This window comes from Ambystoma mexicanum, chromosome 2q, assembly GCF_040938575.1.
Source record: "Ambystoma mexicanum isolate Mex_15411 chromosome 2q, UKY_AmexF1_1, whole genome shotgun sequence".
NCBI lineage: Eukaryota > Metazoa > Chordata > Amphibia > Caudata > Ambystomatidae > Ambystoma > Ambystoma mexicanum.
In genome coordinates this window covers 1,026,603,471-1,026,629,616 of record NC_090924.1, presented here as the reverse complement: position 1 = coordinate 1,026,629,616, position 26,146 = coordinate 1,026,603,471, and the positions used below count along the sequence as shown (strand labels likewise).

General features: G+C 49.0%; 1 protein-coding gene and 1 pseudogene across 1 annotated transcript in view; one reads left to right on the top strand and one right to left on the bottom strand.

Moving 5' to 3' along the window:
• The window catches only part of CFAP69 (cilia and flagella associated protein 69), a 1,486,345-nt gene that overhangs the window by 832,769 nt on the left and 627,430 nt on the right, over nt 1-26,146 (bottom strand). The gene's annotated exons all lie outside the window — the stretch shown is intronic.
• On the top strand, nt 3,729-3,882 carry LOC138570360 (5.8S ribosomal RNA; annotated as a pseudogene).

Genomic DNA, 26,146 nt, shown 5'->3' with positions numbered 1-26,146 from the left:
ATGCATGATGGCATTTTCCAGAACCTTCTGCCTCTCAAAGTCTTTACCTGTGGACAGTTTCTATGGGCCCCCGGCCGGAGTGACTCATGGTAACCCAAAGATGCAAAACTCTCCCTTTCCCATGAAAGTGTGAAAACAGCTAGATCACCTTTCTTCAGGTTTGCAAGATTATTTCACAATGTTATCAAATACCAGCTGGCACCTTCTTCAAAACAGTCCTTGAAGCAATGCAGAATCAAGAAAACATGTTCACCACTGGAACAATACAAACCACATTACGAGTTTGCATCAAATGCAGCTTTTACCGAGGACTGAGGAAAATTTGCAGATTTCATGGAGGCCTGAAGAAAATGTCCATTGTGGCTCTCGGAGTACCCAAAATGTACGGCGCACAGACGCCATGGATTAATCAGAAGCATTACAGGCGGGTTCTTTGCACCCAGGGTCTTGCATTTTTCTATTACACAGAGAAGACTCATTATTTCCCCACACTACAGAGACTTGTGAGAAACCAGAAGGGGTCTCACCCACTAGTCCCCGGGGATCTGTCATCCAGGTGGCCAGGACATGCCTATCACTTTTGCATCCAGTTCCTGGGGATATGCCAGTGCGGGAGGATCACCTGAGTGAGGGGTCTTGGGTAAGTGGGAGTGGGACACCGGATGGTGAGACGCGGTATCCCCTTCCCTACAACACCTTTACTCCAACCTACCAGGTAGGATATTTAGGAAATCTACCCGCACTCCCTTTTACAACACTAACACTTTCTCACTGACAGCCCGCTCTAAGGGAAAACAGACTAACACCCGAGTTGTGTACCCGGCATGTCCCAATACTATGGTCTGGCGAGGTCAGGCAATTATCAACAATCACTCACACCTGACTTCCATTAAACTTCCCCACGTGGATAAAAGTCGAAGCATGAGAGCACACACTAAGTGAGGCAAAGCACACAGGGAAATGGCAGTTTAGAGACGGAAGCTGAGCAAGAGAGGAAAGGCAGAAAAACCGAAGGAGGGAAATTCCTTTGACCTTTTCGACAAGGAACTGTTACTGTCTCGAGAGAGAGAGACAGAGAGACAGAACGTTTGGAAAAGTACGTGAATTTGGTCCGAGCCCAACAGGGGGAGACTAATTGAAGGTTTTGTGTTAAAGTGGGTCTGAGCCCAGCAGAGGGGGACACAGGCTGAACAGTAAATCACCTAATAAGTTGTATAAGTGAAAATCCTAGGAAGAAAAGAACTGTACTGTTTTGTCGTGTTGCTTCAGGCCCTCTGAAATAAGAGACATTGAATGACAAAGACTTTGACGCAGAAGGTCCTGATGTTGAAGTCTTGAACTGCATCCTTGTGCTATAGAAGCCAGAGAGTGTGCTAAGCTCGAGTGAGCCACGTTGACCCGTGTTGAAAAAATGCGGGGAAGGGAAGTCAACGGCTTTAATATCCTGACATATCATTTCTTGAACACTTTTCTTTTGCATAACATTGTTTCCCACACTATTTGTATTTAGAAGTAAGGATTGGCAATATGTTTATTAGTATAGGGCCTTTTATTTTGACAAGACACCACTAGAATGGTGTTATTTGATGGTTGTAGCTTGCTCCCATCTTTAGATTTAGGATTAGATGGGCATTTATGAAACCCAGTTGAAGTTCAATAAACACCCTTGAACTGAGATCACTTGTCTCTGTCTTATTGTTTGATACCATGCCTTCCTTACAGACTTCACAGGGAGACCTGAGGAAACACTAATGTTTTCCTCACAGCTGTAACCTAGGCAGAAGGAAAGGCTCCTCATCGCATCACTCTGCCTGCCATGTTTGCCAGTTCCAGGTGTGGCACCTCAAGCTATTGCTGCTTTTTGCTTCCAATTGCATGTTGGAATTTGTAGTTTATTGTTTCCCATTGCAAGGGTGGGTTTGCAAGTCTCAGCATGCAGTGCAAAAAAAAACAGTACTGGCTGAAAGATTTGCATGGAACTGGGAAACTTGGCAGCTATGCCCATGTCTAGCGGAGGTCCTGGGGCGCCCCGGAGGAGCCTCTGTCTCTCTTGATGGAAAAGCTCTAATTCCCCCCGGCCAGAGCTGCAGGAAAGCTCCCCGCCCCTTGGGCGCATGCCTCGCACATGTGGGCCGACAGTCCACCTAACCAGCAGCGGACCTGGGGTGCACCAATGGGGTTCCAGTCCCTTCCTCATGGAAGCGCTTTATCGGTCCTCGGCCAGATCTCCAGGACGGCCGTGGATGCTGCCCCATCCGTTGGGCACCTGCCTCGCACATAGGTTGATCTTCCAACTGCGCAGGAGGCAGTCTCGGGGAACCCCAGCAGGGTCTCCATCCCTCACTGTAGGGAAAAGCTCTAACATGCCCGATCAGAGCTCCAGGATGGCCAGGGTGCTGCCCCCTAATGTAGACACCTGCCTCGCACGTCAGTTGACTGCTCTCCTGCTCAGCTGCGGTCCTGGGGCACCCCAGCAGAAACCCCATCTGTCCCTAGAAGAAAAAGGTCTAATGTGCCCTGTCCAGAGCTGCAGGACATCTGAGGGTGCTGGCTCCTCCCTTGGGAGCCTGCCTCCCACATAGGTCAATCACCCGCCTGCCCAGCGGTGGACTCGGGGCACCCCATTGGGTCTCGGTCCCACCCCCTGGAGAAAAAAGCTCTATCGCTTCCCGGCCAGAGCTCCAGGATGCCCCCCCTCCCTTGGCCACCTGCCTCAGTCGCATGTCTCAGTCCACCAAGGCGGGGTCTCCACCCCTCTCTGGAGAGAAAGACTAACGCGCCCCAGCCAAAGCTCCAGGATGGCCAGGGGTGCTACCTGCAGTGGTCGGCGTTCAACTTTTTATATGGACAAGTGGCGTTCAGCCACACGAGATCGAGCAATAACAGGTCTTTGATGCCCTTAGATGTCCGGGGCTGTGCGCACACTACACTGAACAGATCAGCATGTGTGTACCCTTTGCCAACAGGTGCGGGTACTCCAGTGAACCACTCTCGTGATAGGGATTGGGGATTGCAATTATTTCTCCATGACCGTGGAATTCCGGATAAGTGCGGGTCATAAGCTCACGTTGATGAAGTCCCTGCCCTTTGAATACAGTGCGCGTCGCTACTACCAATGGGATGGTTTAGTGAGGTCCTTCGCTCAGCTTTGCCAGGACCAGCAACGGTCCTGGTGTAGCACTGAGAAGACAATCAAACTTGACTATCTAGAGGAAGTAAAAGTTGTAGCAAGGTTTCTGTAGGCCCAACCTCTAATGTGTCCCAGATGCGCACACCCACTGTCCCGGGTGCCGCTCATGCTTCATTCTGGCCAATGGAGCGATCTGTGGCCAAGGCACATGGAGGATCAAGTGCCAGAGAGCAGGATATGTTTCACTGGAGGGGTTGTGTTAACCTGCCGGGACATTCTCAACCACACACCAGCGAGGGAGCCCAGGCAGCCCCCCCCCCCACTCACAGTCGGGGCATGAACGATCAGCCAGGTGGGCTCCATTGCCACAGGAAACCCTGTTGCACTGCCGCAGAAGACAGCAGGCAGGCTTACCAAGCTGAACGCCTGGAACCCGCTTGTTTAAAAACCTGATGGTCTTGGCCGACTTCCTTGTGGGGAAGTCAGACAGGATGCTGGGCCATCTGGACAAGCCGGCGGGACAAACAACGCTGCCTCCCACCAACCCTCTCCTGCACTGGAAGGTTTGGGAAGACTTCTAGGAAAAAAAGTTTTCTGTGACTCTTGCCAGTGGATAACTCAGCTTGCGTGTTGATGAAGAACGCAGTTATCTGCGAGAATTAGTGTGAACTGCAGGACACATTGATCATCGACACTTCGCGCATACCTTGCGGCACTGGGTTCCTCCCCGGACTACAACTGTCTGAGGGGCTCTTGAATGTCAATCGTCCCAGGGACCCTACTCACACCACGCCTGGAGTCATCCTGGGAACCTCGTTCCCTTCGCCCTCCTAGGTCACACCCTGATCAGCACTTTCGCAGGTACTGGAACCTGGTGCAGAGGCTTGTTGCCAGAGCGTCCTGGATTCCCAGTTTCTCCCCTTGTGGGGTCAGGAGGGCCAAGGGCCAGGCGTCCGGCATGCCTCGGCGGTGATAAAAAATTGGGTAAAATACCCAACGCTTCCTCCCCCTGGGGTGACTGGCCATACCACGTGTGGATGTCTGTGGTGTCCCACGGCTGCCTGTGCGGTAAGGACCTTGAGCGCAGGCTGTGCGCTGCATCAGGGGGGCAAACTCTTCCCAGGCGGGTTTTGGCACAGATAGAAATAGCGCACACTCGGAGTCGGGGAGACGCCCGAGCTTTGGCTCCCTGACTACAACCACAGATCAGACGTGGCGACCTGCTGAATTTAAGTAAATTATTAAGCAGAAAAAAAAAAAACAAACCTGGATTCCCTCAGTAATGACGAGTGAAGAGGGAAGAGCCGAGAGCCAAATCCATAGCGGCGGGAGCGGAAAATGTTGCATGCAGAAAACCGACTCCCCGGCTTCTCTCAGGGGCCCACCGAATCCCACCACCCCACCCCCAAGTCCTTCTGAAGGAAGCTCACCCAGGGGACGGTGTTAGGCTGGTAGCGGCCCCAGCTCCCGCGATCAGCTCTTCTCGAGGTCGGGTTGCTTAGTAATGCAGCCCAAAGTGGGTGGTAAACTACATATAAGGATAAATACAGGCACAAGATCGATAGCCAACAAGTACCATAAGGGAAAGTTGAATAGAACTTCAATGAGTGAGTTCAAGAGGGCGTGAAACTGTTGAGAGGTAAACAGGTGGGGTCTGTGCAGTCCACCCGCAGGATTTAACATGGTGGGCAGGTCAGTCGTTCAGAATTGCGGAAACATGGACCAAGGAGTCTAACACATGTGCGAGTTGGAGGGCCGAATTAAACACTGGTGCAAAAAAGGTAAGAACCGGTGTGCGCCGGCTGAGCTGGGAGCCCGTTGCAGTGGGCGCACAACTGGCCCATCTCACCCGCTCTGTTGAGGTGGTTGAGCATGAGCATGTTTGATAGGACCTGAAAGATGGTGAACTATGCCTGTAAAAGGCGAAGCTACAGGAAACTCTGGTGCAGGTCTGTACGGGTCCTGACGTGCAAATCGGTCAATCTAACAGGGTATTGGGGGAGAAACACCAATAGAACCATCTAGTAGTTGGTTCCTTCCGAAGTTTCCATCAGGATAGCTGGTGCTCGGAAACCCCAGTTTTATGGTCTTTGAAAGCTGAAATGGAGAACATGGGTCAGTTGCTCCTGAGAGATGGGCAAACGCTGTTTGGAAGAGATGGGTGATGGCCGTTGTTGCCTGCAGCTGATCAAAAGGGAGTCGGGTTAAGATCTAAGAACCTGGAGTGGGGGACATGGACACCATTGCGGCATCCAGAGCGGTAACACAAATTATACGAGTGAAGACGGCGGGAGGAATGGGTTCGCACCAAGAGAGGGGCCTGAGATTTTGCAAAGTGTTGTGATTCTGGCGATGATGGTGGATATTCTTTCAAAGGGATAGGGCCTGCTCGTCCTTGTCTCACCACTTCCCTGCATTCGATTCCTGTATGTTTTCTGCACAGGAGTCCAGTTTGGCCCCCTGGCAGTGTAGCTCTTCATCTTTTCCTTTTAGTGGCAGTACCCATGGGAGACCCCCATGGCACCCCTGGATAGGGGTGCACCCTTTTACTCCAAGTGTGTTTTTTCAGGTACCTCAGTGTTGCCCATAGAGCAGGGCATGGGTTGTTGGCAGCTACATACAGACTTGACAGTGGCTCGGTCTTCCATTTTTGGGACCCCCAAGCCCTGCCATGAGAATCAATGGATTCCTGAACAAACGCACAATGGCCACTGTAGCCTCTTGGTTTATTTTGCCTTTACCCCTTGTTTCTCAAAGTCCTGATAAGCCCTGGCTCTGTTCCCTTCCTCTGAATGGCTGTTGGGTGGAAGGATCATATATGGATGTGGGGGCTGCCCATGCCAGACTAGCTGGAGACTTCCCAGGGACTGCTTGCTGTTGGTACACTATAGGAGTCTGACCTGTTTGAATGGAGAAAGGAGACCAATCACATTCTGTGATATGGGTGTCTGGTTGTGGTTGTGTGTCACAATGCATGTGGTCTGCCTGAGCCAGCCCTGACTGAACCTGGAATGAATGCAGTCTGTGCTCTGAAAGGCTGGGAGTTGCCTCCAATATTCATTCACTGTTTTGAATGTCTGGTTTTCAGTGAATGGCCTGAATGCCTATGAGTCTGATTGGATGCTACCTGATGAATGCACTAGAGTGTGATTGACTGAGCCTAGCTCAGCTGGGCGAATGGGGGACCTTTTTGCATTGAAGGGACCCCTCACTTACCTAAGTGTCAGAAGCTGCAAGTTGAAACTGAAAGTCTGTAGCTTGGAAGCATGTACCATAGAGGACTGAACCATAGAGAACCAGGAGAGGTGATCTCTTTCCGTATTACGAGGGGACATCGTGCAACTGCTGTTCTTCACCAGAAGTGTCCTGGAAGCCAGTCCTGTGTGCCTGCCATCCTGCAGAGGTATCTTCATGGGTCCTGAAGAGGACTGTCTGGACATCTTGAGCCCAGAGGTCCAACAGCATTGTCCATGGTCCGGAGGCTGTTTGTGACCGCTTGACAGCCAGACTGCTGTACATTGACCACAAGAGGAGGTACCATGGCATAGTGCTGCCCGATGCCTAGGGCTTGACAAGTTCCAACCAACTGAAGAAATCTTCAAGGGGCACTGCAACCACGATACCTGTCCACTTTTCCTCAGCTGAGGTAGTCCAGAGTCGCCGCCTGCAGAGAAGTGCCTGCCGGTGGGTTTGCCGCCATTCCGAAATGAGGATCAAGTTCTGAGGGTTCAGACTTGGTGGAGGTCTGCAGAGCACTCCAGTGCTCAGGTCCGACTTTCCAGAAGCCATTCTGACATCTGTGCTGTGGCTTTAGCACCGAAGGACCGAACAGTGACAAACCTTGTACTGAAGAAATCCGACACCTACTTCTGCCACTGCACCAGCCGTCACCGAAGGTCATCCATGGAAATCAAAGAATTTACATGCACCTCCCAAGCCTTGTTGAAGTCCAAAGCAAGTTTCATCTTCGTGGGACATCCACAGCTGGTGTAACAACCTGACCAAGGAGACGAGCTCGACAGACCTTCATTGCCACCTTTCCAACACTGCTGGATTTCCTTCTGATCGACAGTGACGTCCCAGTGACTCCTCCTTCCAGAGGGGGGGTCAAATCCTCAAGGGGCATTTTGAGTAAGGCCAAGAAACTCTACCACTTCGCCTCCCAAGATACCGAAGGTGCTGTGAGAAGGAAGAGCATCTTCCATCTGCAGTGTTCAACCAAGGGTACCAGATTAATCTTGGCTCATGGTCTCCTGTGGCTTCCCAGGTACTTTACGGTGGAGGGATATGTAGAAACAAAAGCAGACAATTACTGATAAGGACTGGGCTGTAATATACAAAGTAAAGTACAACTAACCTTTTCTACCAGCAGCCCAGGTGGGGGGATCCTCAGACAGTATTGAAGTATAGACAGTATTGCATTTTTACACAAACAAAAGCATTCTGCTAACGTTCTAAAATATTAACTGCATTTCTACATCAATGTCTAAGAGGTTAAACATTGCCTAATAATTGTAATGCTTTTTAATAAAAACGGTCGGCAGTTGGTGCATTATAACTGAATCTAAGGGTAACTGTGGTAACACATAGAACCGTATATATTTGATTAGATTTCTGAGTACATAGTGAGTCTTATTTATTTGTATTTATCAAGATAACTTTTGTCCCTAAAATAAAAGAACTGGGTTAGCAAATAACAGTGTGTAGACATTCTTTGTTAGGGGTTTGGGGATTCACTTTACCTAAGAATCAGCCTGTATCACCTCCCTTAAGTCTCAGCCTTGGCTGCTCGCCCACGTTTACCAATTGAGAGCCTTGGCTGGTGTGCCTCTGTGCCTCTACGGCAACCATATAGTGGGTAGTATTACAAACACCCCACTCCAGCCCATACACCGGCAACATCCGGTGAGCTCTAGCTGGTCCTTGAAAATACAGAAGAGATGGTGTAAATCCAGCGCTGGGCCATTCCCATACCTGCAGCAGACTCCAAGGTGAACAGTCTCTGGCATGTTAGAACAATATAGTTAAGGGAAGTCGGCACGTCAGATCTATAACTTCGGGATAAGGATTGGCTCTAAGGGCTGGGTTGGGCACAAAGCGGGCTAGGCACGCATGGCGGCTGGATGAGGCATCCTCCCCACCTCCGGCATTGTGCTGACTCTGGATGCAAGCCGGGCCCTTCCTGTGGATTGTCCCAGCTGCGGTGGCCGCCTCTCTTGATTCCCCTGCAGGGTTTGGGGCAGGCATTCAGCTGCGGCCATCGCCTAGCAGCTGACTTGGAACTGAGGTCGAACAGGGGAATCAGACTGTTTAATAAAACACAAAGCATTGCGAGGGCCCGCTATGGGTGTTGAAACAATGTGATTTCTTCCCAGTGCTCTGAATGTCAAAGTGAAGACATTCAATGAAGCGCGGGTAAACAGTGGGAGTACCTACGACTCTCTTAAATCCCTGTTGGATGAGTCCTGTATAGGAGGGGTCTGTTTGGGGACAGGCAAAAATGGTATAATATCTCCACCTATGCTGAACATAGTCTGGTAGCCAGGTGTGCTAAGAGAAACAGTGAATCGAAACCAGCCAATTCCAGATGCAGTATTTTCTGGTTCAACAAAACCTTGTTAGGAAGTTGGTGTTGCTTCCTTTTACAAAACTAAACCCTGAATCGGTTTTGACAGACTAAGATCGAGAGGGAGCTGAGAAGAAGGAAGATGGGTACTGTAAATCACTTACAAGACACGCTCAGCCATCCAGTCTCATTGGTGATCCGCAAGGCATCAAGATCTCAGGATGGAAGCATGAAGAGATCAACAGAGTTCCTTATGACAAATGACTACCCAGAGATGACCTTCCTATCAAGAGAAGACTGGCAACATTCATGAATCGGATGGAGCACTCTAGGATGCCACACCTGTAGGCCATGCTCTTTTGAGACTGACTCCTAAATGTATTCTGTTGAGGGATCCGGAATCAGACTGATCTATTATCCCGATGGTTGTGATTTATTGTTATATATATGTTCATCTGTTGTTGTATGTACTGCACCAGGTATGCCTATAGTATGCTTTGGTTTTGTGCATGATTATGCCCTCAGCTTAATAAAAAAAACTATAAAAATGTCTGCTGACAGGCAGCCATTAATCCGGAATGAGCCACTCTGGTGGTACGAAAATATCCAAATACCCCATCATCTAATTAGTAATGCACATGAATGAATGCATGAGATTCCCACTGTCCCTACCTACTGTCTGGCGAAACCACAGCCAACGAACGAGCTTTGCACAATCATCCGGGAAAGAAGACCCAGCAGAGCTTGATTTTAGTCTGCCATTATGAAGAGACATGAGAGGGTTAGGATAAGTGGGAGGCCCTCGGCCCACCACCGAAGTACCACTGCTCAATGTTTTCACTTACATGGTGAGGCGTAGGGCGAGCCCAGTGGGGCTCTTGCTTCTGGCTGCAAGCACCCAACACCTGTCGAACAAGACGCACTCGGGGGATTGTGGCAGGTGGGAGGTTTGACTGGGGCGGCACACCTGTCAAATGATAATGATGGTGTCCTTAAGGCAAGCTCAGGGAGGACATAAACCTCCCGGAGAGCAGAAGGGCAGAAGCTCGCCTGATCTCGATTTTCAGTATGAATACAGAATGTGAAAGCGGGGTCTTGCGATCCTTCTGACTTTTTGGGTTTCAAGAAGGGGGTGTAAGAAAAGTTACCACAGAGATAACTGGCTTGTGGTGGCCAAGACTTCAAAGCAATGTCGCTTTTTGATCCTTCAATGTCCGCTCTTCCCATCATTATGAAGCAGAATTCACCAAGCATTGGACTGTCCACCCACTAACAGGGAACGTGAACTGGGTTTAGACCGTTGTCATTACCCTACTGATAATGTGGTGTTGCAATAATAATTAGTATGAGAGGAACCACAGGTTAAGACATATGGTGTATGTGCTTGGCTGAGGAGCTAATGTGGTGAAGCTACCCCTAAACCGTAATGATACTGCAGCGCTGTGGAACCTCAGTTGGCCAAAGATAGCCGGCCTGTGACCCAGTGTGTAGACCCGCTCACTTCATGTTTCGAGTGCGGCCAATATTAACTTAGCCCAGCCGGCGGCACTGTGGCAGAGCCCAGCTAGTCGGCCTTGGTTGCAGATGGTGGCTTAAGCACTGGCCCCAGGATGCAGACATAGCAGTTAAGCCCTGGCATAAGGGTGAAGAGGTGGCAGGTTAAGCCTCAGACCCTAGACGGTGGCCTTAAGGAAAGCATGACCTCATAACCACCTGGCAATCTGGTCGGGGAGGACCGTTCCGGCCATCTGATCCTTCGGCTGAGCCCAACCAGCCATCTGGCTTGTGCAGTCAGACCAGTTGGCTGACCTGGCTGACTTCATAGTCAATGGGGAGGGTATTCCTGAGGTGCGGCTGTGTGGCGCATGCCTCCTTCGCACCCGGACCAGTGCCCCCTGGAAGGCGCTGAGTCAAATTCCCCCACCTCTTTCCCCGCAGATGGTGCCCAACGGGCCTGAGCGCAGGGTAAGGCTGGCATCTGAGGCCCAGGCAGGAGTCCCAGGGAAGGGCAAGGTACAGTGAGCTAAAAGCGATGGCTGCAGACTCTCAAAGTGGGAAAAAACCACAAAACAGGTTATCATGCCTTGTTCTTTCTAGAGAGGGGCGTCTGCTACCTTTTTGTAATACGAGGCGAAGACCTCACATGGATAATGTATGCAGATGATTTGGTTTTAATTGACCAAACACTGATTGGTCTGCAATGTCGTCTGAACCAGCTAATGATATTCCTAGAGGAAAAACGCCCTCAAGATAAATGTAAAAAAAACAAGATAATGACATTAGCTGGTTGGCAGGGGAATAAAAGACCTAAATTTAGTTGGTGCATGGGCTCTGAAAAGCTAGACTGGGTAGATTCAATTTCATATCTGGAAACAGTTATTAATTCAAGCTCTGTTGAAAAACAATGGATGGAGGCAATACAATCTAAAGGTAAATGTTTGACTTTACAGGCACAAATCTTCCATAATAGATATGGGAGGTACCTAGTTACACCAACTATCACCTTCTATAAGCATAATGTGATCCCCACCCTCATATATGGGTCAGGGGTAGTGACGTCCCTCCCAGCGAGATTATGGGAGAGGATGGAAGGCACATTCTGGAGAAAAGTGCTCAGGCTTCCTAACTGTGTCCCGATTTCTTTCATCAGATATGAACTTGGACTGCAATCCATCGGGTCGATTATACGATGGAAAACACTAGCCCGATACTGAAAATGCACTAAGCCAGACAGGCTCGGCCCCTGGGAAATATTGAAGAATAGAGATTGGATTGGTAGAGACTGTGCTCTTGATGGCTGGAAACAAGATTGCTCAAATGAATTGAGCAACCTAGACACAACCTGGGATATCTTGTTGAGAAATCCTGAGAAAGTAAAAAAACAGATTGAGATTGGACTGGATTGGGATACAAGCCAAAAGAATAACATACAAAAGGGCTCTTATGCTGGAGCTTGATAGCAGATATTCTTATCAAGCGCCAGGCTACCTCTCTAAATTCCCTAGAACAAAGTATTGGGATTTATTCATGAGGCTCAGACTAAATATCCTGCCAACAAAGAAGGTATTAAATAATAGGATGCTATCGGATGAAATGGGCCCTGCATGTAGATATTGCAAGGTGCAGGGGATAATTGAGTCACTAAAACACCTTATAATAAAATGTGGAAGAATAGTGGAATAGGTTTTTAATTGGGGAAAATGTGTCAATGATGTTTGCCGTTCTGAAAACATTTTAATGATCTAAGGAAACACGGGGGGGGCTCGACAGCCATGTAGAAAGTCGCTACATAGACAAGGACGCAGCTTCCAGTGCAGTCCGCCCTGGAAAGCGAGACCAGTGCTCATAACACACTACAGCCTCCAGTGTGGTCAGCCCTGCCGTGAGGAGTGCCGTTTGCACTATTGGGAACATGCAGTCAGGAGGATTCTGATAACTAAGTGGGAACGGAACAGTGCAACACAAGTGAACTGCTTCCATTGCGTTCCGGCTGTGCTCAGAGGACCAACATTACATAAGGGACTGCAGGTTCCACTGTGGTCTGCCCTGTACAACTAAGAGCGGCCTGCGCACCGGCAGAAAGACAAAGCTGCTCCCATTGCACAGGAAGAAGACTGTAGGGGCCCCAGATCGGCGAGATTGCGAGTGTTAGGGAGAATTCTCTCTTTAGGCTGAATTTCCTAACCTAGTGAGTCCCCCAGCAGCTTTGTTGGAATTCTGGAGTTTGTTTTTTTCTCCTGCCAAGAGTGATACTCTTTTTCTCCCACGCTTGGACGTGATTTATGGTGTTCCTTTGACTGTTAATGTGTTTTATGGGTTATGGGGTCCTTTACTCCATAGGGTCTCATGTGTTTTTAATATGTGTGTTACACAGCACCCTCCGTGCAGTAACACAGGGGTGTCATAGTGACACCCCACCATAGACTCCATACCCTGGGACTGACTACTGTCTCCCAGGGCATGTAAAGTCACCATTGGCTTTAAAAGTCCCAAATTATTAACAGAAACCAGTACAAACCATCGTATTGTGGACGTACTGGTAGAGACAATTCGATTGCCCCGGGGTCTGTTAGTCAAGGGGGCACGTCTCCGCCCCCCCTGATCGAGTTTTGGCTGGTGGCAGTGGATACTATTTTCTATATTCGACCGCAAATATATCCCTATATCCCTATGGGATTTTCCCAATCTTCGAGGCTACCAACTCTAATTATTTAATTCTCATAGCCTCGAACATACCGCCTGTTTATTTATTTAATATTAATTCGCCGGTTGGTATTTTTTGCCAGGACTCGATTCTAAAATGGCGTTTGTGTTCTCTTCTGTGACTCCAACCCAAGTCGAGCCCTTTGTTTCACTTTTTGTCTGGCTTCTTCACAGAAGCCTCCAAAAGTGGTGCCACTCTGTCTGGGTACCACAGGGGATGTGGGAGGGGGGTTTAGGCACCCTGGACTGAGTTACCTTGGTAACTCAAGTCGCACTCTTGTGTGATTGGCCCAAGTGGTGAGCCGGCCGGCTCACCACTTAGCATGTTTGATTGACAGCTAGGCTGAGTGAATGGGGGTGTGCTGCATAAAAGCAGGGCTTTGGGGACTGGAACTTCATAAGTCGCCACAGGACCTGAGAATCCGATGAGGGAGAAGCTGAGCCGACCTACCACGACAACACCTCCTGTGGAGCCCTGCGGAACCGACTCACCACTTCCCGACGACAGAGAAGATCTCCCGGCTGGAGAGGCTTCTTCCCCCTGACTGGTCAGCACAACCAGTTTACTTTCTTCTCTTCGCATCCCAGGCCGTCTTGTGGTCGAATTGTCCGTGCCAAGCACCCCGGCAACCGGATAGCCACTTACCACTGGACCGCAAATAAAAGGACCGCTCCTTTTACCTGAGAACTCCGCGGCTGGTTTCTTCCCTGGCAGTGCAACGGACTCCTGTCTTCCTCCCCGACGAGATCCCCTCTTCCCCCGGATGAAGCACCGACTTGCATCCGCTGCCAGGAACAACTGCCCCCGCTGGAGTATTCTCACCACTTTAAGGTACCGTGTCCGCCAGGCCTCCCTTTCTACAGTTTGCTACAAGGTAATAATAACCCCTTAACCTTCTGGACTGGGCTGGCCGCCTTGACCCTCTAACTGGTCCCTTTCTTTTGGTCCAACTCTTTTTGAACCTTTGCAAGACTCTTGTGCACTGCAACCGTGTGACCTTGGACACATTTCGTTTTGATCCTCTTAAAGTGGATCCGGCCTACTGAACTCTAAACTCACGGTTTTACTTTGCCTTCCTCTCTTGTTGTGTTCTTAAAAAAGTGTTGGGATCTGTTTCAGTTTATACTCTGCTTTTCTCTCCCTGTTAAAACGAATTATTAGAGTGCCATCTGCGTTAAGCGCTCACCGCTGTCTGGAAATAAGTGGGGCTTTACTAAAGAATTGTCTAATATTCTTTTAAGGGAGTGTATACCTTTTAGTGACCGTGTTTTTGAATTGCTTACTATTAGTGCCTGTGTGTTTTTCTAGATGTGGTTTTAAATAAATAACTATATCTCTTTTACACCAAGCTCTGGTCAGTGTTTACTTGTTCTACTGTGTTCTTTTGACCTATTGTGAATACTGTGCATACTGCCTAACTCTTCTTGAGGGAGGTCTGACTGCTCAGCCACAGCTACCAAGTGAATCTGTGTGGTACCTACTGCTACCAAGTGGGTTTACTGCCAAACACCTGTAGTCCTAAATCTTTTGCAGTGGTCCCAGAGGGATCTGCACAGGTTTCTGCCTAACAGCGAGTGTGACACATGCGCATGAAACTAACTTGCAATTCCACAGGACAACGTAACTGGCATTGGCAGCTCCCTTTCACAGAACAGATTACACAGCCCCGCAGGCTCATCTCTTAGGACAAAGCGGATGAAGGTACCCAACACAGCAGAGGGATACAATTTCAAGCAAGAGTGAGGCGAGATTGTCCCAGCCTCTAAACTGACACCGTATTCGAGGATGGGACTGCAGGCATATGGACGCCAAAAGACTGAATAAATGCATTATGGGCTGATCGGTTGGGCACACGTAATGACATTGCAGTAAGGAATACACAGCACGGGGCTGCTGCACAAGGCTGTCAGAGAGCAGGCACAGAGCGGGTGGAAGGGAGCACCAAGCTGGACGATCAGGTAGTCAAAGTGGCACATTATTGAATAGGACTGCCCAGCCCAAGTCGCAATAGATGCCAGGCAAAATAACTAGCACTAGGATCCGTGGCAAAGTAGAAAACACGGAACGCATGCTGTAACTGGGCCATGAAACTGTAGCTGCCGGATTGACTGATATCCAGCAAGCCCCCTGCTAGATCAGAAAATTACAGCAGTGCTTGACTGCACTAAGGAACAGTTTAAAGGCGGATAAATGAGTTCGGAGAAAGGAGCGAGGCAAGCTGCTATTGACCCATTCAGGAGCTGTACCGGCATGTGACACCCAAGGCAGGTTGGGACCACGCCATGAAAGTGGCAGAGACAACAGCATAAGTGGGGGAAACAGACGGCCAATTGACTGAGCTGAGACACGCAAGGAACCACAATGAGAAGTGGAACGGGAAGCCAAACAAAAAGTAGTGCGGCCCATCAAGATCATAAGGACCAGCCGCTAACTAAAGGTCTCGAGTGGATTGCAGCGACAGGAATGTTGATGTTGGCACAGTAAGTAGGACACGAAAAGCGGACGTAAAGACAGGACCCTGCACAAGGACATTTCAAGAATTTACTCTCCACTGGGCACGGCAAAAGTGCATGAGCCGCACTGGATGCCAGAATCACTAAAGAACCTGAGGGACAGGACATGAACGATGTCGACCAAAGCGAATAAAGACAAAGCAAAGCACACGTCACTGGACACATACGCCAGACCTACGCAGGCAATGGAGGGGGTGAAGGTGCAATCATAAGAGCCGCCAGACGGAGCCACACCAGACAGAATGGACAAACAAATATTGGCGGCCATAGCAGAACTGAAAACGTCCTTGGAATTTAAAATAGATGCCATGCAGAGAGACATGAACCTACTGCGGCAAGACGTCAAAGCATTGTCAGAACGCACAGGGGCGCTGGAAAAAGAGGTGCAGGCTAACACCAGCAGCTGTAAGGACAACACCACAGAGATCTCGCACCTGAAGCAACAAGTTCAGAACCTAAAGAACAGGGCGGAGGAGGCAGAAGGCCAGGCCCGGCGGAACAATGTTTGGATTATCGGGCTACCCGAAGGAGAAGAAGGACGGGACCCGACAAATTACATAGAGGATATGCTACTACAGGAAATTAGAGCAGGTACGCTCTCCCAAGGATTCACGGTGGAGAGAGCGCACAGGACACTGATGCGGCGACCACAACCAGGAGCCCCGCCAAGACCAATAATAGCCAAAATACTGAACTATAAGGACAGGGAGAAGATACTGGAATATTTCTGGAAAGGTGGCACTATCAACAGAGCATCGGTGTCAGTCACGGCCTATCCACACTACACCTTCTAGTAAAAAAGCAAAGAATGGCCTACAGAGTGGTAAAAAGGAGATTGCATGCGGCCCAACTCAAGTTCATGCTATTGTACCCCACCAAGATGAAGGTGCTGCACAAAGATCAAGCCTGGTTTTTTGAGACCCAGAAGAAGTAGACAACTGGTTTGATTCCCATAATATGCCGGCGGTGGAGCGAGATCGTGAAGGCGAGGAAAGTGATCAGTGATGCGCAGTGGGGACAATTGATGTATGACAATGAAGGGATGGGAGGTGTTGCATAGGTTGTATACGAATTGTTCGTTTTACAACTGTTCGAATTACAATTGACCTTTTCACAATTGACCGAATTGTGAAGGTAAATTGTAACATATATGTGGGGGGAAACCCCCCCCAAAACCCATATATATATATATATATATATATATATATATATATATATATATATATATATATATATATATATATATATGCGGTCAATTGTGAAAAGGTCAATTGTGACCCTTTAAATTCGGTCAATTGTTCATTCGAACAATTGAAAACGAACAATTTGGGTAATACCGTTGCATAAGCTTGTGATAGAGACAATCGGACTAATAATAAGGTAAGCCACAAGGCCTAGGACTATTAACAAATATGCAGGAGTTGCACAGGAATCGTTCTTACCCCCAGTCGGTTAGTTAGTTGGGACACTGGTAGTACGGTATCCACCTGTAGCGCTCTGAGTAGCGGCCCGAGGCTGAGAAAGGAGGGAGAAACAGGGATGCCTGAGATTCAGTTTTGGAGCTGGGCAATTGTTGGGGTTCAGTGGGGTGGGCGGGGTGGGAAAGGGAGTTGGGGAAGTTGGGAACGTTGCACGGGGGGCCTAAGATCCGGGGATGGAGTCGGGCAACAGTTGGGGATGAGAAGGGTGGGGGTGGGAGGAGAGATGGGGGGTTTGCAGTGGAATTAGTTGGAAAACGAGCTTACACCCACGCGCTACTGCGCATGGTGCGGAAGACAAGGGAGGATAGAGGCGGGACTGGGTATGAATGAGAGATGGGAGATCTTAAGAAAGATAGCAACCTGGAATGTCAGGGGGCTCAATGGTTATTTGAAGAGGAATAAGATCATTAATGTATCTAAGGAGGCAGAAAATAGATATCGCCTTACTACAAGAAACACACCTCACGAAAGAAAAACAGGACGTGATAAGGAAGAAATGGAAGGGGCCACCATAGGGGCAACATTTTCGGCATACGCCAGAGGGGTAATTACGTGAATAGCACCACATGTCCCCTTTCAGTTATTACAGTCCACCGTGGAATCAGATGGGAGGATGGTGGCGATACAGGGATTGATAGAAAATAGAGAGTTGTGTATCATTAACAGATATGCCCCGAACCAAGATACTGTGGCCTATTTCAAGACCTTATATAGTAAAGTTAGCCCGTACCATGTGGGTGCAGTTATATGGGGAGGAGACTTATTGCACGCTGGCCCCCAGGGTGGATAGATCAGACAAGAAGTTAGATAAACCTACCCCTGCAGCCAGAACCTTGGAGGACCCTGTTGGGAGACTTTCCTCTGGAAGATATATGGAGGCTACACCACCCACATGAAAGACATTATTCTCATTACTCAGCCCCACAAAACTTGTATACACGGCTAGACTATGTGTTTGCTACTCCGGAGCTGACGGGGGAGCTAGTGCGGTCTGAATACAAAGCGAGGGTCTTCTCAGACCACTCGCCACTGATCTTAAAATGTCAATACTTGCCTCCTATAGCTAAGATCCCAACGTGGCAACTTAGAACCGAATCATTGAAAGATGCAGTGTTTAGGAAGGATCTAAGATAAATTCTAGAATACTTTGAAAATAACATAGGAAGCGTAGAATCGGATGGCACTCTATGGGAGGCATTTCAGGTGGTGGTGAGGGGAGTCGCTATATCTAAATCCAAAAAGCTGCAAGGAGGTATAACGCAGGAGTTGCAAAAGGCAGAGGCGAAATTAGAGGAAATTATGCGTAGAGGAGAGAACTCCCTTGAGGATGCCGAAACCATAAGTCAATTGCAACAAGAGTGTGGAGGGCACTGGGAGACATTATGCAACTTGAACTACAAGAAATATATTGAGAGGCAGCATGCTGGTGGGGACAAGTCGGGGAGGTTGCTAGCATGGTTGTATAAAAATGAGACACCTAGACCAACGATCAGAGCTATAAAGGGGGCGAATGGACAAATACTTGATACCCAAGAGGGCGTGAATGGTAGGTTCCTTGAGTGAATAGAGTGAGATGGTTGAAACATTAGAGGATATTGGCTTACCTAAATTGGAGACTGAAGAGAGGGAGAACCTAGAGGCCCCAATCACATTGGAGGAACTAGAAGCAGTCATTAAGCTATTACCTACTAGCAAGTCCCTGATGAGCAAGTCCCTGATGAGCGGCCGGACTCCCCAGTGAGTTCTACAAAACATATAAGACGGAAGCGTTAGAAATGGGGATGCTGCCGAAATCCCTGAGAGAGGCAATTATTATTCCGCTTCTCTAACAAGCCGAGCATGGACTGCAAGTCGTATAGACCGCTATCCATGCTGAACCAAGACAGCAAGATACTCACGGCTGTGTTGACAAATAGGCTGAGACAGGTTATTAACAAACTCATACATCCTGACCAGCCCAGATATGTTCCGCACAGAAGCATATCCGACAATCTCAGAAGGCTCCACCATATCATAGAGCAAACAGAAAGGGACTCGCACGAAGTTGCAATTATTTCATTAGATGAGGTGAAGGCCTTTGATTCTGTCAAATGGCCTTGGCTGATGGCAGCCCTAAAAGAATATGGAATAGGGCCCGGGTACCTGAAGTGGGTGAAACTACTGTACAGCACGCCACTAGCCAGAGTCAAGACGGGAGCAATAATTTCAGAGAGATGGCAACTCAGGAGGGGCACTAGACAGGGATGCCCTTGGTCCCCGATGCTGTTTACCCTCGCACTGGAACCCTTAGCGATATATCTAAGACGACAATATAGGAGGTAGGGATCCACACGAAAGGAGGGCCACATCTAATATCAATATATGCTGATAATATGCTGTTATACTTGAAGTATCCGGAGGAAAACCTGCAATATATCTTAGAAGTAATGGAGCGATTTGCGTTGCTCTCTGGCATTACAGTCAATCCTAAGAAGTCATGTATATTCCCCTTGGGAAGATATAAGGGGATCCCGTGAGAAAATCTACCAGTACTACAAATACTTTGGGAGACTAGAACCTTTAGATACCTGGGGATTGATATCTATCACATGGTGGAGGCTGAATATAAACATAACACAGAGAAGGCAGTGGCAAACATTGAGAGTAGCATGAGATTCTGGGCTAAGCTCCCTTTGGCCATGGTAGGGAGGATGGCACTGTTGAAGATGGTTGTATTGCTGAGGTTGTTAAATGTTTTTGGGAATATACCCTACATGATACCCAAGCGATTCTTTGTTAAACTTCAAAGTATATGTAGAGGGTTCATATGGCACAATACCAGGAATAGAATAGCCCTGTGGAACCTGCAGAACATGTATGATCAAGGGGGCATAAAATTGCCCATCTTTGAGGTGTATTATTTGGCCAGTCAACTACAATATGTGGCTAAGTGGTTATCGGAAGACTCAACACCGGAGACTAGATTGTTGAGGTCTGAATGTGTTCCATTTTTTTTAAAGAATGGATATCGCTGCCAAAACCAGAGCTAAAGGGGTGCACGATGATGTTAGAACTGGGATGGAAGATGTGGCGCAAGGCTTGCCAGGTCATGGAGAAGCCGACCCTGTGTTCCGCAAGTGCCACTAGTGGCATTGACCGGAGCAGACAAGCAACTGAGGAAGATCATTCGTAAGCATTGGGAACCGACGGGCATTGCAATGCTGGGAGATGTATGGCAAGATGGGAAGGTAATGGAATTTAACTTACTGGTAGAAGAAACTGGTCTACACTCAGTACAGTATATTACTTACAACAGATTGGTGCGGCGGGTGAAAGAGACATGGTCAGAAATAGTGCTGGAAGGTAAACCCGACACGGCCATAGAAACAATTTATGATATCTCAGAGGGGGGGCACGAGGTCTCTCGAATCTATGAACTGCTGATGTCCAGAGTGGGAAAGGAGGTGACCCAGCTGAGACAGGACTGAGAAGAGGAAGCTGAGGAACCCATGAATGATGGGTTGTGGGTGAGGGTTCAGAGATACCACACAAAAGTGTCCAGGAATGCGTGGCTGCAACAGATCCAGCTTTATATTACTCATAGAGCATATATGACCCCCCCCCAGAGGATTGCTTGATTCAATAACGCAGCAATACAAACATGTCCCAAATGTGGGGAAGTGAATGCAGGGATGATACATATGTTCTGGGCTTTCCTGGAAATTGGAATATTCTGGGAAGAAGTAGCCCACCACTTGACCGAGAAAGGGATCATACTAGATGTGGCATCTGTGTGGGCATGCATGGTAGGGGGCGTTTTTCTAGACTGCACAAACAGAAACACGTGAGTAAACTCAAGGACCTGCCCTATATACTTGCCAAACGCAGAATTGCCATGGTTTGGAAAGCAAACAATAGACCAAAGGTAGAGCTTTGGTGGCGCGATCTCCAGAAATGAGCAGAAGCAGAAAAGGTGGTATGGAACAAAGCGGTCAACAGAGGGGGGATGAGACAGCGGAAACTCTGATGGCCTGGAGACACTTAGTGGCCACACTGTCTGGGTCCACCCAGGCCTGCCGATGGGAACAGGACTCCTCTGGGAGTTCAGAGGGGGAGGTACCCCTAGATGAAACAATGACAGATGGGGAAGTGGAGTAATCTCGAGTTAGATGGGGGGGGGGGGTTTAAGCGGGAAACAGTGGACATTTCATGAGATTTTAAGGAAAAATTATGTAGGAATTTAGAAACGTTTTGTTTTATGAAAGGTTTGTGATAAACCAATGCATAATAAAAATAAATAAAAAATAAAAAAGCTCTAATGCACACCGCCTGGCTGGGGGTGCTGCCCCTGCCCTCGGATACCATAGACTTCTACCAAGGGCTTAGCTCCTAACACCTAGAAGCCAGATGGGGCCTGAGGGCTGGGCGCCCCATCTGCTGCAACCACCTTCCACTGGCCATGAGCACCCAGCAGCCGACACGGGCGCAAGGGCCAAACATTCCTCCCTGCCAAATTTCTCAGTTCCATACATGACACTTCAAACCAGTCCTTCTTTTAGCTTCCAATTGCATGCTGGAACTCGTACTTTCATTTTTACCATTGCAAGGGTGGGCCATAGCATGCATCGCGAAGCCGCGAGGAGAAGGCCAGAGGACAAGGCCTGCACTCCTCTTTGCAGCTCTGCTGCGAGTGCCTCCATCAGCTGTGCTCGATCAGCTGTCTGCTGACTTTAATCTTCATTTCGGAGCCCCAGCTGATCCAGCGCGTCTCGCGCATATTGCAAAGGCCTCCACCATGGAAGGCATGATCACCGCCTACAATGCTTTTAAAAAAGCATCTTTCGAATCTCCCGCCGAATCGATGCCGCTTCCCGCCCGCAGCCCGCAGCCTGATACGGCTTCCCGCCCTGCCGGCTCCACCCCCCCCCACCATAAAGGGAGACGGGGCTCACCGCCAGGCGAAGCCGCGAGGAGAAGGCCAGAGGACAAGGCCTGCACTCCTCTTTGCAGCTCTTCGCTGCTCGTCTGCCATTTGCCACGATACTATGCAACGTCACAGAGGTAAGGAGCTTGCCTACTGCCTCCTCCTACACTAAGACTTGGCCACCAGGAGCTCCAGACTACGTGCTCGCACTATAGAGCCCACCATCAGCTCCAATCCCCTTCCCACTAACATCCGCAATGCGCGGCTATGCTCCCGTATCTCGCAACCCACCCCACCCACCTACATGGCCATACTCAGACGGTTAACCACAAAGCCTAAAGCCTTCTCAATTACCCCCTATACAGTAGCAAATGATACACTCCACCCCACCCCTAATTTTACAACCTCTACCCGCAATTTCTCCCCATCAGTGCCCACCACCACTGAAACTGCCCCCCAGTGCTAAATGTGTGATATGCAATTCTTCTACCCCCATTGTGACTGCTATTGTGCCAAATATGATCTCACCTGTGCCCACCACCACTGAAACTGCGCCCCCCAGTGCAAAATGTGTGATATGCAATTCTTCTACCCCCATTGTGAATGCTATTGTGCCAAATATGATCTCACCTGTGCCCACCACCTCTAAAACTGCACCCCCCAGTGCAAAATGTGTGATATGCAATTCTTCTACCCCCATTGTGAATGCTATTGTGCCAAATGTGATCTCACCTGTGCCCACCACCTCTAAAACTGCGCTCCCCAGTGCTAAATGTATGATATGCAATTCCTCTACTGCCCCCCACCACAACACCACTGGAGCCCCCAGCTCCACACCGACCATGCCCATCACCTCACCCTCTCCTCCCACAGACTCCTCCCTAGTCGTCACAGAACCCCACCTCAAATACGCCATGATCAATGCTAGATCCATCAGCGCCCACGCTCTAGACATCCACGACCTCATAACCACCCATGACCTTGACCTGCTCATGATATCAGAAACCTGGCTACACGAGGCCTCTGGCCCTGCGCTCTCCCTGGCACTCCCTTCTGGCTACTCCATCACCAGACAAGATCGCCCCTCTAAAGGTGGAGGTGTCGCAATCATCGCTAAGGACTGCTATAGTATTAGAAAGGTAGAAAAATCCCTACACAGTAACAACGACTACCTCCAAGTCAAAATTATCCTCTCCCCCAACTGTACCATTACCGCTCATATTGTCTATCGCCCTCCTGGCCCAATAGAAGACTTCCAAGCCTCCCTCATCCATCTTCTATCTGACAACCTCAAAAAACATTCTCCTTGGGGACGTCAACCTAGGCCTCCAGGATAAAAAGGACCCAGCAGCCAAATCCTTTGACTCAGCCCTAACAACACTAGGCTATAAGAACACTATCTTTAGCCCAACGCACACTCAGGGCACAACACTCGACTGGATTGCTCAGCACAACTGCCCACTCATCATCACTGGAAACACTCCTACCCCATGGTCTGACCACCATATCATCACATTTAGCATCCTCACCACCAGCTCCTCTACCCCGCCACCCCAACCCCTACCACCTTGCCTCACAAGAAGCTCCCGCCAGCTCACTAAGGAAAGACTACTGCCCTTCCTCCAAGGCCCAGCCTTCAGACCACCTTTTTCCACAGACCCAGAAACTCTTGCATCAACCTACGATGCTGCCATTAAAGCAGCTATCAACTCCATTGCCCCACTAAAACCCTGTAAATACAAACCCACCACCCACTCTAACTCCTGGTTCACCCCAGAATTGCTCGCACTCCGAAACGAGAAAAAGGCAGCACTTACTCAGTGGCAAACGTCCCACACTGACAAAGACAAGCTGATCTTTAAAGCCTGCTCTACGGAGTACAAAAAAGCTATCACCCGGGCAAAATCCAAATCTTTTGAATCCAGAATTTCGGAAGCCCAATCCAGCACAAAAGAAATCTTTGCAATTTTTAGGGAGCTAGAGACTCCTACTCCCACCCCCCAGAACTTCACCAAAGACAAAGCCTGGTGCGACGAAATTCAAACGGCAATGCTAACAAAACTGAGCTGCCTCCAAAGCAAAATACTAGCTACCAAACAAGCCCTGCCCAATACTCATATCCCTGTCCCACCACCAGCCCAAGACCCTCCCCAACCCTTCTCCTTCAAATCCATACAGGAAAAGGAAATCATTAACATAATGAAGAACATCAAAGCATCCAACTGTAAAGGTGATGCCTGCCCAGCCACTCTCATCAAGGACTGCACTGAAGCGCTTGCTCCCTTCCTGACAGCATTTGTTAATGCCTCCTTCGCAACAGGGAAAGTCCCCACCTCCCTCAAGGAAGCATGGGTCCGCCCCCTCTTAAAAAAACCAACTCTCGATCCCACCTCCCCCAACAACTATAGACCCATCACCACTGTCCCTTTCCTCCTCAAAATACTGGACAAAGCAGCCTATCTGCAGGTTCAGCACTTCATCGAAGAAAACAAACTCCTGGGACTCCGCCAATCTGGCTTCCGCCCTAGACATGGGACTGAAACCGCCCTACTTGACCTGAAAAACCAAATGGACGATGCCAGAGACATGGGCAAACCAGCTCTTCTCCTACTCCTTGACTTATCTGCAGCGTTCGATCTCGTAGATCATGACGTCCTTTGCCATCATCTCTCCTCCACTGCCAAGTTCTCCCCTGACGCCACAGCATGGATCACATCCTTCCTACAAGACAGAACCATGCAAGTATTCTCCGACCTAGCCTCTGCCTCACCCACTATCATACTCTTTGGCGTGCCCCAAGGCTCATGCCTCTCCCCCACACGACCCCTCTTCCTCATCCTCGACGCTATGGGTATATCCTACACTAACTACGCGGACGATACCCAGATCCTCCTTACCCTCACAGGCAACTACGACACTGACTCCATGACCCTTAACAACCTCTACAACACCATCCAAGCCTGGATGGCAGACAATGGACTATGCCTCAACTCTGACAAGACAGAACTCCTACTGGTAGGTTCCCCCGAAACGCTAAAAAAACTTGACTCCCAATTCAGTCACTTCACCATCGACACCATCAAAATACCTGTTTCAGACTCAGTCAAAACTCTTGGAGTCAATCTAGACTCTAACCTTTCCATGGACAGACAAGTCAACGCCATTGCCTCCTCAGCCGCATATCATGCTAAACTGATCAACGCAGTCAGGCCTTTCCTCTCCAAAGAGAACTGCACAAACATAGCCAGAGCCATCACCGGCTCCAGGCTAGACTACTGCAACATACTCTTCCTAGGAACCTCAAAAAGAAACTTGGAGAGGCTACAAGTCATCCAGAATAGTGCTCTCCGAGCAGCCCAAGGTATTGCCAAAAGGGACCACATCTCGGAAGCCAGAAAACTAGCCCACTGGCTCCCAATAAAGGAGAGAATAATTTTCAAAGCGCTCACACTGACACACAAATGCATCCATCCCACTGCCCCCGACTACCTCTCACAAAGAATCCACTCCGTCGCCTCTACAAGACCAACAAGATCACCCTACACCAACATGCTCTCTGTGCCACTAGTAAAAAGATCCAGAGCAGGTGGATCCAGCTTCCCTTATCTCGCACCCACTCACTGGAATGCCCTACCTCCCACCATCCGCAGTGAGCCCTCCCTCCTAGCCTTCCGCAAAGCATTGAAAACCACCCTCTTCTCATAAGGTCCCTTGCAGCAGCATGAACACCAACCATAGGACCCACTGCTTAAGTTGTATTGACCAACCGCATAAGCTGTAATGATAACCTTGCTTGTTCCTATCTGTAATATGCCTCTTACTGATACCATGCCTGTAAATAAGCTCATGCAAGTAACAGCGCCTCAATGCCCCTGGGCTGCTTGCGCGCTATACAAATTTAAATAAATAAATAAATAAATAAATAGTGTGAAAAACACACATGACTGGCTCAAAGATTCCGCATGGAACTGGGAAACTTGGCAACTATGCGTCACCCCCACTAAAATCAGTAGAAAAAATGTGAGACTCACAGAGTAGTCATCCAGAAGGAGAGAGTCAAGATAGCAATACCATCAGAGCAGCTTACAACTACGTACGGGAACAAAATCCAAAATGGCAGCTAAGGTATTGGAAGGCTTCAAGCCCAGATTAAGGACTGCAAAGTTCAACTAACACTGAGAATACTCAGACAGGACACCACATCTTTACAGCCAATCAGGAAGAAAGACCCCCCCTCCAACGACGTCACAACAGATATTGAGGGCTGGAATATTGCTGGATAAGAAGGTAAGAACAGTGGCGGAGGGGACCTTCAGAGGAGTGTGAAGGAAGCAGCATATAAGACCTGG